General features: G+C 46.9%; 1 pseudogene; it reads left to right on the top strand.

Annotated features, from left to right (window-relative positions):
* The first annotated feature begins 11,699 nt into the window (after nucleotides 1-11,699).
* LOC119306189 lies at nucleotides 11,700-13,984 on the top strand (annotated as a pseudogene).
* Nucleotides 13,985-14,195: the final 211 nt, after the last annotated feature.

Below are 14,195 nucleotides of genomic sequence, written 5' to 3'. Positions count from 1 at the left end.
ACGATATGAAGATCTCCTCCCATTGTAACCGACTCTGTGTAACCCTATCCCTCTCCGGTGTCTATATAAACCGAAGAGTTTTAGTCCGTAGGACGAAAAACAATCATACCATATGCTAGCTTCTAGGGTTTAGCCTCTCTGATCTCGTGGTAGATCCACTCTTGTACTATCCATATCATCAATATTAATCAAGCAGGAGTAGGATTTTACCTCCATCGAAAGGGCCCGAACCTGGGTAAAAACATCGTGTCCCTTGTCTCCTGTTACCATCCGCCTAGACGCACAGTTGGGGACCCCCTACCCGAGATCCGCCGGTTTTGACACCGACACCCGTAGTATGAAAATCAGATCTTAGACTACAGTGATGACAGTGGCTTCTCAATGAAACTAGATAGCGTGCCATGGGTGGTTGTGAAAATCCATAGCAATGAAATTATCGAAAATCTAAACCTGAGGCCACAGCAGCTTCCAGCGGGTCGGATGCGGACCCTTTGGGGTTATCTAGACCAAGTCTAAAGCTGAAAACCTAAGTTTGGGGAGCCGATTGAACATTTTGATTACATTGTATCCTCACGCCAAATTTGTTGAACCGTAATGTAATTTTCTCCCACTGTAGAAGATAAGTGGACTTGGTTATAGGATGCGAAAGGAGAATACACGGCCAGGTCAGTTTATAATGCACATTTTTGTGCTGCGATTAAGTGCAACACAGCCTGCAGCATATGGAAGTCTTGTGCGCCGCTGAAAATTAAACTCTTCTTATGGCTTGTCGTCAGAGGTCATGTTTGGACTGATGACCGCCTCGCGGAACGTGGCTTGACTCATAAGAATGCATGTTGTTTCGCCATAATTCTAAGAAAATGTTCGACATCTTTTCACAGGATGGACGGTCGTTCAAGGATTGATGGCTGAGTGCAAGGTCAACAATTCAAGGATATAAGAGGAAGTCCCTAAACTCGTTAGTGCGTCTGATCATATGGAAAATTTGGCGTGAGAGAAACGGAAGGGTGTTTGACAATCGATTCACGGCTTTGCAAAGTGTCATCGATCAGATCAAAGCGCAAAGGCTAGGCAGTGGGAGACTGGGAAGTGGCAAGCTCAGGACGACTGATTCTTCTTTAGTTGATAGTAGTGTTGATCGTCTTGTTGAGTTCGGGAGTCATCATATCTTGTTCTGTTTTTTCGGTTGCTTGTTGCTTTGATTTGCTGGACTTGCAGATTGTTGTACTAGTCGTGTTGTATTTCATCTCTATCTTTAATGTAATACATGCAGCTCTCCTCATGGTTCAAAAAAAAAGTGTGAGGCACAACACAGGCGCAATAGTAAGGCTGGTTGTAATGGAGAGTATCATATACTAGTATCATGCATATGATACTAGTGTATGATACTGCCTCCCTAATGCATTGCATCATATATTAGTATCATGTAGCACTTCATTGTATCATATGATACTCAACCCTCTCTTTCTTAATTTAATTCTGTGACACCTCATCAAAATTGCCTAGTTGGCATGCATGATACTAGTTATGATACTACCATTACGACCAGCCTAAAAGAAAACTATTTGTTAGCAATTTATAAGACTGCAATATGTCTATAAAATGCACACATCTCTATTGTTTGCCTTACATTTCTTCTTTTCTTCTACTCCCATGGATAACTATATGTTCTTACAGACAATTGTCTATAAAATGCACACATCTCTATTGTTTGCCTTACATTTCTTCTTTTCTTCTACTCCCATAGATACCTATATGTTCTTACGGATAATTTAATGTGCTAATATCATAAAGTCTAGCCAACTACTCTCTCCGTTCCAAATTACTCGTCGTGGTTTTAGTTCAAATTTTGAACTAAAACCACGACGAGTAATTTGGAACGGAGGGAGTATATATGTGGAGGGATAATCCACATGCCAGGAAATGCACCACCCTTGTTGAGGTACCCTACCGACCTGATCCTCTTTGAGCCACTCCCGGCTACGTCTTCCTTCATATCGTCTTCCTTGTAGTATGTCTGGTCATCGATGTCATTTGGAATTGTCAAGAACGCCTTGCCACCAAGGACGGCATCATTCGGACCTAAACGACAATGCCGTGAGCAGTAGATGCAATTCCTCTCCACTCCTCCGTGCATGTTTGCTGGCACGTGAACCACCTTAGAGAATTTGTTTCCCAAAAACAAGGCGTGCTCACCCAAGCTTGTCAGCTCCATCCACTTGTACTCGTAATGTGCGTCCGATTCACCGTTGCAGGTGTCAATGAGCTTGAACACCTTGAAGAAAGGCTCAAGGTTTGGCAACCACGTGCGAAGGGATGCCATCGCAAGCTTGCCCTGCAGATCGAAGATGTAATCAGCATAATCTATGTGGTAGTCCCATGACGGGTGCGGTAGATCCTTTGCATGGCTTAGCTGATGTTCGGCGATGATCATGGGTGCACCGTCGTCTTCATTCGCACCAATGTTGTACTTGATGAGTGTCCCTCCATCGCATAAGCCATAGAGCTCGCCGTTGCTGAAGGTGATGTCGACAAGCGTTGCACTTGGACATCCTCGTACCGTCCACCCACGGTCCGTGCAACCGAGTCTGCAGAGCGCGACACCGCAATTAAGTGTCATGGCAGCGAGGATACAACTGTTTGAGGTTGGCGGCTCGGAGAATACAACTTTGAAAGCGACCACGTGACCATGGGCCTGGCCCTCACAGACTATCGTCGTCTGTTTCTTGGCAAGCATCCACTCGGCGCCAGAGAAGAGGTTCGCGATCCTGATGGAGGACAACGTGAACGAAACGGCCCAGCCACCGTCGTGCCCGCCGACGAGCCATGTCCCCAGCCCCACAGGCTTGCTCAAGGCCACGACGGTGCCGTCCTCGGGGCAGTGGAGGCGCTTTAACCTGCTGTCGTCGTGCGGCGACAGTAGCAGCCACGGGAGCGGCGACCGGTGGCACGCCACGACCGGCAGACGGTGGCGGAACGTGCTCGGCCGCGCGGGGAGGCTACCATGCCATAGATGACAATGAGGAGGTCGTCCTGGAACTCCGAGGACCAGCACCTCCGGCGCACCGCCGTAGTAGCCATGGCTGCAGTCGTGATTACGCGCTTCATTTCCTGTTCATCGTTGGCCGCCGTCGACATCGTTCGACGCCCGCGGGCTTGCACAGGTCGATAGTCCGTGTCTCCTTTGGGGCCAATTGCTCCTGTGCGACGTTTTTGATGTGAATTGGCTTGAGTGCGACGTTGTTCGAGCGAATGGCTGTGGTGTGACACATTTGAGCAGGTAAATAGCCCAGGGCCACATGGGGTGTTAAATGTGGTTAAATTGGTCGTCAACCAAGCCCATTTATGTTAGGACATGTGGGTCTAACTTAATTGCTCCTCAAAACAGCTGAACGTGCCCTGCCGCCCGATCGTGCCGGGCCCGCCACTCTGCCCCCTTTCCCCCCCTTCTTCTCCGGTGGCGGCGGATCTTGTGTTCTCGGTGGCGGCGGCGGAGCCCTCGTTCTCAACGGCGGCGGAGCCTTCGTCCTCAAAAAATGGTGAGTGAGAACCCTAGTCCCCCTCCCGTTCCTCTCTCGGCCCCGTAGATCTCAGCTTATTTCCTCTGTTTTCGCTTGTTGAATCGATAGGTTGTTAGGGGAGCCCGTGGGCATATTGAGATGGAGCCGCCAGATTCAACTTCGAATAGGTAATGCGCCTCTCTCTGATCCAATTTTGCATGCAATTAGGGCCTAGTCTGCTCTTTCTCACGGGCTCACACTGTCCGCCACTGACAGAGGGGATGCTGCCGCTCGGACCTTCGAATTGACGATCAATTTCTTTCCATCAAAGGCAAAATTAGTTGATGGTAGCATTCAAAATATTGAGAGAAACACAATTGTTAAATGGGAGGTTGAGTTTACAGAGATTGATCCACAAGTTCTACAGAACAAGGGAGAGAAGGCAGTGAAGAAATGGGTGGAAAAAATTGGGGAGAATGTTGTTTGGGGTCCAGAGCAAGAAGTATCACTGTTGCAGTTTGATGATTGGAAAGGAGAGTATGTGAGAATGGAAGATGGTGAACAGATTGTTGATGAAATCGATCGGCAAAACGGCTGGACAAGCAAACGATCTAATTTTTTTGCTGAGCTGGTTGATCTGAATATTTTTTCGAAGATTGGATATGTACCATCACAATTGGTTGCGCAGATAGTAGATGATGATTGGGCTACACAGAGGCCATTGATTCCCATGTGTACTAAACTTACAGTAATAGCCGAAGAGGGACAGGTGACTGGAACTGAAACTGAAACTACAGCAACTGTTGATTAGAATGTAGTTGAATTAGATGAGCCTACTGATTTGATCATTGCACCAATGCCTGACATTGAGATGGGCAAACTTTTTGGCATTCCAGTCGATGATAGAGATAAGCAGGAGGGGGCGAATCTAGTTTGCCTGCTAATGCTGATGAAGATGTAGATGGACAATTGATGGAACAAGCTGTAGATGAAGTAGATGATGCACATGATGATGAGCTGGTGCATGTGTATGACAAAGAAAACCCTGTCATTGAAGTAGGCAAGTTGTTCCCAAGCATTAAGGAGTTTATGATGTGTTTCAAGACTTATGCAGTGAAACATGAGTTTGATGCCAAGACTGTTTGAACTGATAGAAAGAAGTTTTATGCGAGGTGCAGAGGATTTGATGGTAGTGTCAAGCCTTGCAAGTGGTACATATCTGCTAGACTGCGACCTGATGAAAGTACTGTCAGGGTTAACCAAATCCCCAATCAACATACTTGTATTACAAGTTCACAGAGAGTATCAACCATGACATCAAAACTTTGGGTTGCAGAAAAGATCACCCCAATTTTAGCCAAAACACCAAACACTACTACCAAGAAACTCAAAGTAGACTTGGAAAAGATGTACCTCATTAAACTGAAACATACCACAGTGTGGAAGGCAAAACAAAGGACAATGAAAAATTTATATGGTGATTGGGCAAATACATTTAGGATGCTTTACAACTTCAAAGCAGAGGTGGAAAAGAGGTCACCTGGTAGTGTTGTGGAGATAAATACAGAGGTATCAGCCAAAGGTGATGTCAAGTTCTCCAAGGTTTTTATGGCTTTGAAGCCTTGCATAGATGGCTTCAAAGCAGGGCGTCGTCCATATTTGAGCATAGACTCATCATTTTTGACAGGCAAGTGGAATGGTCAGTTGGCAGCATGCAATGCTCTAGATGAACACAACTGGATGTTTCCTATTGCTGTTGGCTTGTTTCAGTCAGAAATAGAGGCTTCATGGACATGGTTCATGATCCAGTTGAAAAGATGCCTAGGGCCAGTGTCACATTTGGCTATACACATAGATGCATGTAAGGGGCTTGAAAATTCAGTGAAAAATGTCTTCCCACATGTTGAGCAGAGGGAGTGCTTCGGTCATTTGTGGATGAATTTGATCAAAAAATTTAGAGGAGAAGAATTTGGGCGCATGTGGCCAGCAGCAAGATCTTACACTAGACAGACACACAAATATCATCTTGATAAGATAATGGCAGCATGTGATGAGTTTGGTCCATGGCTGAACACCTACCATTCTTTGTTATGGTACAGGTCAGCATTCAACACTGCCATCAAGTGTGACCACATCAACAACAATTTGGCAGAGAGTTTCAACAACAAGGTGAAGGAGTTAAAAGATTTGCCTGTGCATGACATGGTTGACCAAATCAGGATCATGCTCATGCAGTTGTGGGAATTGAGAAGAAGGATAGGTGATTGTCTGCAAGGTGATAAGCTTCCAGCAGTGGTACAACAGGTGGTCAATAGGAGCAGAAGTCTTTCACATTTGTTTGTTGAAAAATCTTCACCTTGGGGTGCTGAAGTTAGAGATAACAAAACTGGAAAGAGACATGTTGTTAACACTGAATTCCATGATTGCACTTGCCTCGAGTAGCAACACACTAGTAAACCATGTGAGCATGCCATTCTTTTCTTAGCATCCCAACCGAAGATAAACATGCACCCATATCTGCATGAATATTATTCAGTAGCAAGATTCAAAGCTGCATATGCTACTCCAATTCCAGGACTTACAGATCAGTCTCAGTGGCCTGAAGTGGACATTGAATTTTCCATGTGTCCTCCCTTGACGAAAAGAAAGGCTGGCAGGCCTAAACAGAGTAGATTCAAGGCATGGTTTGAGAAAGGTGGGAGTAGTAAGAAGGAAAAGAAAGATGAAAAGCCAAAAAGGGCCAAAAAAGATAACAAAAACAGATGCAAGTTGTGCCAGAAACTTGTGCAGAGAGTGGGATCTGTCAAATGCCGTTACACTCCTGATAAGCCAAAGTATGTTCTTGTTTACTTGTCTGTGTTTTAATTTGGTGCTTTTTTCCAATTACTATATCTATAACATTTTCTGCACAGGAGGAAGCGAGCAAGTCAGCCCCTTGTTGTTGAACAGTGTTGGCCAACAAAAAAAGCAAGAGTCAATGGTGGTAGAAAGAAGAGAAGTGTGCCTGAGCCTGAGCAGACTGAAGAAAATCGTGCTGCAGTCAACATTCAGACTGAAGAAACTGATGTGGAGGTGCACACCGAAGAAACTGAACCTGAGCGTGTCGAGGTTCAGACTGAAGAAACTGAACCTGAGCGTGTCGAGGTTCAGACTAAAGAAACCCATGTTGAGGTAAACACCAAAGAAACTGAAACTAGTGTCAACATTGAGACTGAAGACACTGATCACGAGGGTATTGGCGAGGTGTTGAAAAGACCAGTGAAGAAAACCAAGATGATCAGTGAACTTGTGTGTGTAGTAGAACCAAAAATAAGAAGGGCTAAGGCGAAGAAGGGCACACGACGTGGTAGGAAGAAGTAGAACAGAGAACAGTTTAAAAATTTGGGGCATGTAATAATATTTGTAACTTGGTGCGTACTGGTAGTCACTATGTATCCCCATATTTCTATTCGAACTTGTTTGTTTAAACCAGCCAAATAAAATTTAAATTTGAATTCAAATTTAAATTTAAATTTGGGCTATTGATGTTTTAGTGCTATCTAAAGTACCTCAACTGAAATATGTTTGCTTGCTGATCATTCCGAGCCCTTTTGGTAAGTTGAACTCATAGTCATGAAAAGTGTGTTTCAAATGACCTCCAAAGATAGGGTAAACGGCCTCATATTTAAGCAAGTTTTTTTGGCACCTTGTCTAAACCAGCCAAATAATTTTTCTACACATCTATTCTACCTATATAGTGTAAATCTAAAGTCTCACTATTTATTGAATTAATTTTCTATTATTTTCTTTTATTTTTGAAAAAACAAGGTTTAATAGAAAATTATATATAAAACAAGTTTAAAACATGAAAATGAGAAAAGTAAGTTCAGATCTTTCTTAGTCAATCCAAAATGAAGTTTTGGTAAGATTTTCACACTTTTCATTTTCAAAACCCCACCTACTCTCGGGTGCCCACTACTCTCTCCCTTGAACTCCATACTACATTGTTTGAGGAATGATAATTTTGTGAAGGATTTTTCGTAAAAATGTATGTAAACCATATTTATATTGTTTTTCTCATTACTATACGACATAATAAGACTATGTGCGCAAGTTTTATATTTTTTTTTGATTTTTTTTTGAATTAGTTATGCTCAACCCTAATTAGTCAAAACCTCTCAAAACCCCTCAAAACCCCTCTCAAAACCCCGCACACTACCTGGTCGTCAATCGTTGTGCGTGGACGGTTGAGATCAGGCGCTAGGGTTAGCTACAGTGTGCAGCAATCCGCATGAGACACGCTGATTGGTTGACGCAGTGGGGTTTGGATCAGCCTCTCTCTTTGGGGCATCAGGACCGTTCATTTGAATCCAACGACAAGAGTTGACGCGGTGCATGGACCAAGCCTACGCAGTGCCCTTTCCATCGTTGCATGCGTGCCCGTGCCTACCCGCAGCATGCATGCCCACCCGTAGAACTACGCCCGTGCGTTGCATGCATGCCTCGACATAGCCCTGCTCCGCCACCCCTATCGACGCAGTAAGCTGTCGCATGCCTACCATTAGAACCGATGCAGCATCGCATCAAAGCATGCACCCAGCCACAATGCAGCAGCCCGATGAAGACAACCAAAAAGCCAACGCTGCATGGCGTGGTGTGCACGCTTCAAGCTTCCTAGTTGCGATGGCTCCACAACTAAGTCCTTTCACGAGGACATCTGACGTGACAATTCCACGACAAGACCAGTTGTTTTATAGCTCATTGAGCTAATACTATTTCAAGAATATTATTTCAGGAAAGCTCAATGAATGGCATGACATGGATGATGAAAGTGGATCCCTCAAAATACTAAGGACAAAGGATTGGCTCAAGCTCAAAAGCTCAAGACTCTTCATTTTACATTTTAGTGATCCAAGATCACATGTGCATGGCGTGCTCCTCTTTGAGGACGCAATACTGGCATGGGGTATCGATGTGGGTATCGATGCAGTTCAAATGGCGTGCTGCCCGTTACAAGATGGGTAAAAGAAGGCGTCCATTATTGTCACGTCTCCCATCGACCGAACCTTGCCCTCTAGCCAGGCCCTAGCAAGATGAGCAAATTAATGGGCTACGGCATGCATGCACGGGCGGCACACGCAAAGAACCCGGGGAAGGCGTGTCCCCTTGACCCACGACGGCACAGACGCGTGCGTGAGCCCATCCCCCTTGACCCACGACCGGTGGCACAGAAGCGTCGCAGTCCGTTTCCCACGGACACGCTCGTGTACACACTTTCATGGGGCGCCACCAAACGCCGCCCGCCCATTAATTCTAGGGTTTCGACGGGGTGAAACCACGTCGCACTTGGGCTATTTAAGCCGGGCACTATCATCCTCTCCCTCCTCATCCATCATACCCCATCCTCTGCCTCCTCTGCCCTTCTTCTTCCTTCTTCTCCATCAAACCCGACCGAGCCCTCGAGCCACCCCGCCACCATGCAGTACGACGCCCCCACCTACCGCTTCCCCCCAACCGTGCCGGAAAGGCTCTACCCGGTCGGAGTGTATCTAGAGAGAACCCTTAGGGTTTGGGCGATCTCGAGGTGGAGGGGCGCAAGGGAGTTAACGAAGTTCTTCCTTGCGGCCGGCTTCCGCCACCTCCCCCGCGGCTCTCCTCGGATGTACCATGTTGAGGAGGTCAACCACAACGGCGTTGTGGTTGGGCTCCTCGCCACGTTCACTAACCCTTTCGATGCTTTCCATCTCCTCGGGCGAGCGTATTGGGTTGGTTGTGAGTTCATAGCTTTCACCACCTACAATATCTTCACCGACTTCCAGAGCATCTTCCCCAACAACGACGTTATGCACACGCTCCCGTACCCCATCAACAACGGGGAGGAGTGAAGGGCGGCGCCCGGAGGAGCGAGGTGGCGCTGTTCCCCGGAGGAGGAGGAGAAGAAGAGCCCGAAGAAGAACCCGCGTTTGGTGCCCCCCCCCCCATGTATCTAGCTTATCGTATTAGTTTTTTTTAAGTAGTAATCGTTATGCTACTATTATTAAGTTGTATTAGTATTTTAAGTTGTAAGGCTATCATGGAGTTGTAAGGCTATCGTGGAACTATGGGTTGCAATCGTTATGCTACTATATATATTGTGTGTTTCGTGCTATTATTTGAAGATTGCTATGGGTTGTTCTTGCTTATTATTTGTGTATTGCTATGGGTTGCTACACCTCAATCTCACCACACACACCATCTTCAAAATATTGGTCAAACCATGGACATGCAACTAGGAGCCGCATGCAAACCCACTATGGACATGCAACTAGGAAATGCAAACTAATTTACTTCATGCAACTCATTTAGTTCATGGAACCGTAGACATGCATAAAAACAATTAACACTTGGTTTTATTGCATCAAAAAATGATCCATCACAAAATTTAGTGCAAGAAAAAGGCCAAAGTAAAAACAAGTAACATTTTATTTGCCGAAGTTAGAGGTGGGCTGGTGCCGCTACGCGGGTGTGTTGGTGCCCCTACGCAGGCGGGCTGGTCTCTATTTTGGGCATGGTTATTTTCTCACGGCCCAACATCTATTCGGCAGCCCAGTTTTGTTTTTTTACTAGAAACTGAATTTGGGTGTGTACTCTGTTAACTGAAGAACAAAAACAGAGGAAACAGAGCATGAACACTGAATAGGGCCCCTGAGAATATCATTACAATAATTCAAGCAAGTTTTGCTTCACACGAATTCAAGTTCATCTAACAAATGATCCCTGGCTAACTCAAACTACTGGACACCCCTGAAACTAGCTGACTAACTAACTGAAACTATAACAAATTCTAGCGATTGATGAACATCAAGTAAAATAAACCCATAGCAATGACACAACCATAAAATGCTCCAGCCATCATATTTGCTTGCTGCTTCAAATTGATCAGATGCTTTAGTTGCTTACCGATTTTCTTCAATTCACACTTCAGTTCTGCACTGTGCATCATCGGATCGGCTCTGTCCGCCAAATTGGGGGCTTGTTCCACGGCAAGCCGCCCCCCAAAATTGAGCTCTTGGGTTGGGGTTGATCCCTCCAATTTCAACCTTTCAACATATTCATCGAGCCACTCAAAATGCCCATATTTCTTCAGAACCTGAAAACAGGGGGCCGGCGGCGCATGAATCCTAGATCCACCACCCAGATCCACCGCCCTAATTCGAGGAAAAAAGAAAGAAATCGGGAGAAATTAGACCACAGAATTGGTCAAGAACACAGATCTAACCTGCCCCGGTTGTGGCTTGCTCAAACATTTCACAAACTCGCGCCCACGGTTGCCATTTTCTTCCCTCACACAAGTCAAACGCTTGAGAGGCTCCATGCGCGGGCAATCGGGGCATCTTGTCAACGGCAGTGGACCGTACTGCGTCCATGATTGGCGGGTGACTAAAGTCGAGCTAGACATCACTCGCCGGCGGCGCGCTTCGTTGCCGGAGCAGAGGAAGAAGAAGGTGGGAAAGGAAAGGGGCAGGGCAAGCAATGGAGGGGGGCGGGCTGGCTCGGGTCGGGGCACGCTGATGAGCACGGGCATGCTTGTGTGGATAAGTTGTGGGTCCCACCCGCATGCGAGTAACTGGTGGGTCCCGCGTGTCATAACTCAAATCGCTAACCCTCGTGTTTTTCATTTCACGGTTAAACAGAGCCATGTCGCATTGAAGCTATTTACACGCTTAAATGTGTCGCATCACAGCCATTCATTCAAACTACATCGCACTCCTTCTAATTCGCATGAAAAACGTCGCACAGGAGCTATTGGCCCGTCTCCTTTGTCTGCACGGCTGCAGGCCTGCGTGGTAGAGCCGGACTGCACAGATAGACACACGCCTCATGATGTGATCGGGCCATATAAATCTAGCCTAGAGATTCACGACAAGTACACGAGGCAGCGGGAACCAGGCCGAAAATCGGCAGCAACATGGCCTGCCGCCTCGCCCTCACCAGGGTACGTACTTCTTCCTTATCTCCAGCAAGCAAACATAAATATAGCCTTGTTCGTCCAATTTCACCGGGCTTTTGGTTCCTTTGGTATGCACCTGATGGCTTACCAATGCTGCCTGAAACCACGACGCACTGTCCTCCGGCGTCTCTTTCAGACTGATTTTGGGGCTGGCAGCCATAAGATTATGTTCTCCTGTCGTCTTGATTTCTGCGCGTGTTTCTGTTGCAGGCTGCGAGGCGGGTTTACGGTGCGGCGGCTGCTGTTCCTTCCTCCAGGGTACCTGCTGCAAAAACCATTGGCGCAGGTATGTAGACCTAGAGCTTCAAATCGATATACTTGTGTGGCAACTGCCAACTACCCGACAGACAGCGAGAAGATTAGCATGGCCCCTGGGAAAGGATGACAGGCAGAAGAAAAAAAGAACTAGTATTGTTTTCAGTTACCTGCATCCTGTTGGTTGGCTGCGGCCATTGCCATGGAGGAACTGATAATATAGGCTTCCTTCTGTAAAACTTATGATACACTTGGTGCATGCTTGGTGCATGCTTGGTGCAGGCGGAAACATACAGAGGAGATACGGAACAAGGCCTGCTCTTCGGAGAGCACAGGGGGTCGTGCAGGACTTCGAAGCCAAGAATCCGACGCAGTCTCCAGCTCTCTCCGACTACATAAAAGCCCTAGTCACCCTTGAGCTGCACACTGGAGGTTTCTTTCGCTGCCATTCTTCTTTTTGATTGATCCCACGCGTAACGTAACCGATGCGCATTTTGCTCCGCAACTTGCTTTGTTTACCTGCAGGCGAGTCATCATCGTTTGACACGGCGTTCAAAGACCAGTTGATCAAGGAGCTTTGGCCTACCTTGCGGACCATTGCGGCCACTGGCCTTGTGATCTACTACGGTAATGGTCTGGCTGACAGACTGGTTAAGCAGGGCACATTCGACCGATTGGATGACGTGAATGACGTGTCCATGAAACCAACCACGAGATTCAGTCATGTCAAGGGAGTCGACGAAGCCAAGGCTGAGCTCGAGGACATTGTTCAGTACCTGAAAAATCCCAAGGTGAGAGCGACACGTCGCCATCATCAGCTAGCAAACCCCTGCATGCAGGCAGCCTGGCTGGTGAAGTCAATTCAACTTTCCTTCTTTACTTTCTTGATGTTGATTCTATCATTGCTTGATTTCGCAGTATTTCACGCGCCTTGGTGGCAAGCTTCCAAAGGGCGTTCTGCTTTCTGGCCCACCAGGCACAGGGAAGACCATGTTGGCGAGGGCTGTGGCCGGGGAAGCCGGCGTCCCGTTCTTCGCGTGCAGCGGCAGCGAATTCGACGAGAAGTATGTGGGTGTTGGGGCTCAAAGAGTGAGAGAACTCTTCAGTGCAGCAAAAAGGTGATCCCCTTGCATAATATTCATCGATGAGATCGACGCCATTGCCGGTAGCTGGAACTCAGACATTTCAGAGTCGCGGAGCCAGACCCTGAACCAGCTGCTTGTTGAGATGGATGGCTTCAAGCAAAATGACGGGATCATTGTTCTCGGGGCGACCAACTTCCCCCAATCGCTGGACAAGGCTGCTACTAGACCTGGGCATTTTGACCGTCATGTCCAGGTTCCTAGTCCAGATGTCGAGGGTCGACGACAGATCCTCAAGGCTTGTATGGCAAAGGTACATACTCTGTCCAAAAAGATAAGGCGTCTTTGTAGTATTCACTGCAAGACTTTGACCTTTCTCTATGATGCTTCTTTTCAGGTCAAAGCCAAGGGTGTGAATCTGATGACCATTGAGAGGGGGACACCGGGATTCTCAGGTGCAGACCTTACAAATTTGGTGAATGACGCTGCCCTGAAGGCTGCCAAGGATAAGGCAGAAGCTGTTACAATGGATCACATTGAATACGCCAAGGACAAGATCATGATGGGCAGCGAGCGAAAATCGGCAGTGTTACCTGATAATTGCAGGCAGATGACTGCGTACCATGAGGGAGGGAGGGCCCTTGTTGCTATCCACACGGACGGTGCTCACACAATCCACAAGGCTACCATTGTCCCGAGGGGGAACACTCTCGGCATGGTGACGCAGTTGCCGGAGGAAGAAGATGTGTACAAAGTCTCAAGAAGAAGATGCTGGCCAAATTGGACATACTCATGGGAGGCAGGGTGGCTGAGGAGCTTATATTTGGAGAGAGCGAGGTGAGCTCTGGCGCCGTGTCTGATCTAAGCGAGGCGACTAAACTGGCCAAAGATATGGTCACCAAGTATGGTATGAGCGAGCTGGTCGGTCTTGTTTCCTACGGCAACGACAGTGATGGTGGTGGCGGGAGGAAGGCAGCGACTGCGAGTGGGCATACGATGGCTCTGGCCGATGAGGAGGTGAGAGAATTGCTTGGCAAGGCTTACAAGAACGCGAAGAAGATAGTCACGGCGCATAGCAAGGAGCTTCATGTGCTAGCCAATGCCCTTCTCGAGCACGGAACTCTCACCGGAGACCAGATAAATGAACTTGTATTGTCAACTAATTAAATGAGAAAACAACAGAGACGCAAAACAGTTTTGTCCTAACAAGTTGTTTCTTCTTCTTTTGATCCTTTAGCTGCATGCCAACAAATGCAAAGGAGATGTACGATCTGGATGTCTCTGACTTTTTGTTTCAGACAAGTCTGAAGTGTTTTGCACTTTTGCATATTGGTGTGTTTGAAACTTTGAATCATAAAAAAAACTGCTGCTATGGATCTCAAACATGAA

The sequence above is a fragment of the Triticum dicoccoides genome, chromosome 5B (assembly GCF_002162155.2).
Source record: "Triticum dicoccoides isolate Atlit2015 ecotype Zavitan chromosome 5B, WEW_v2.0, whole genome shotgun sequence".
NCBI classification, from domain to species: domain Eukaryota; kingdom Viridiplantae; phylum Streptophyta; class Magnoliopsida; order Poales; family Poaceae; genus Triticum; species Triticum dicoccoides.
This window is presented reverse-complemented; position numbering and strand designations above follow the sequence as displayed.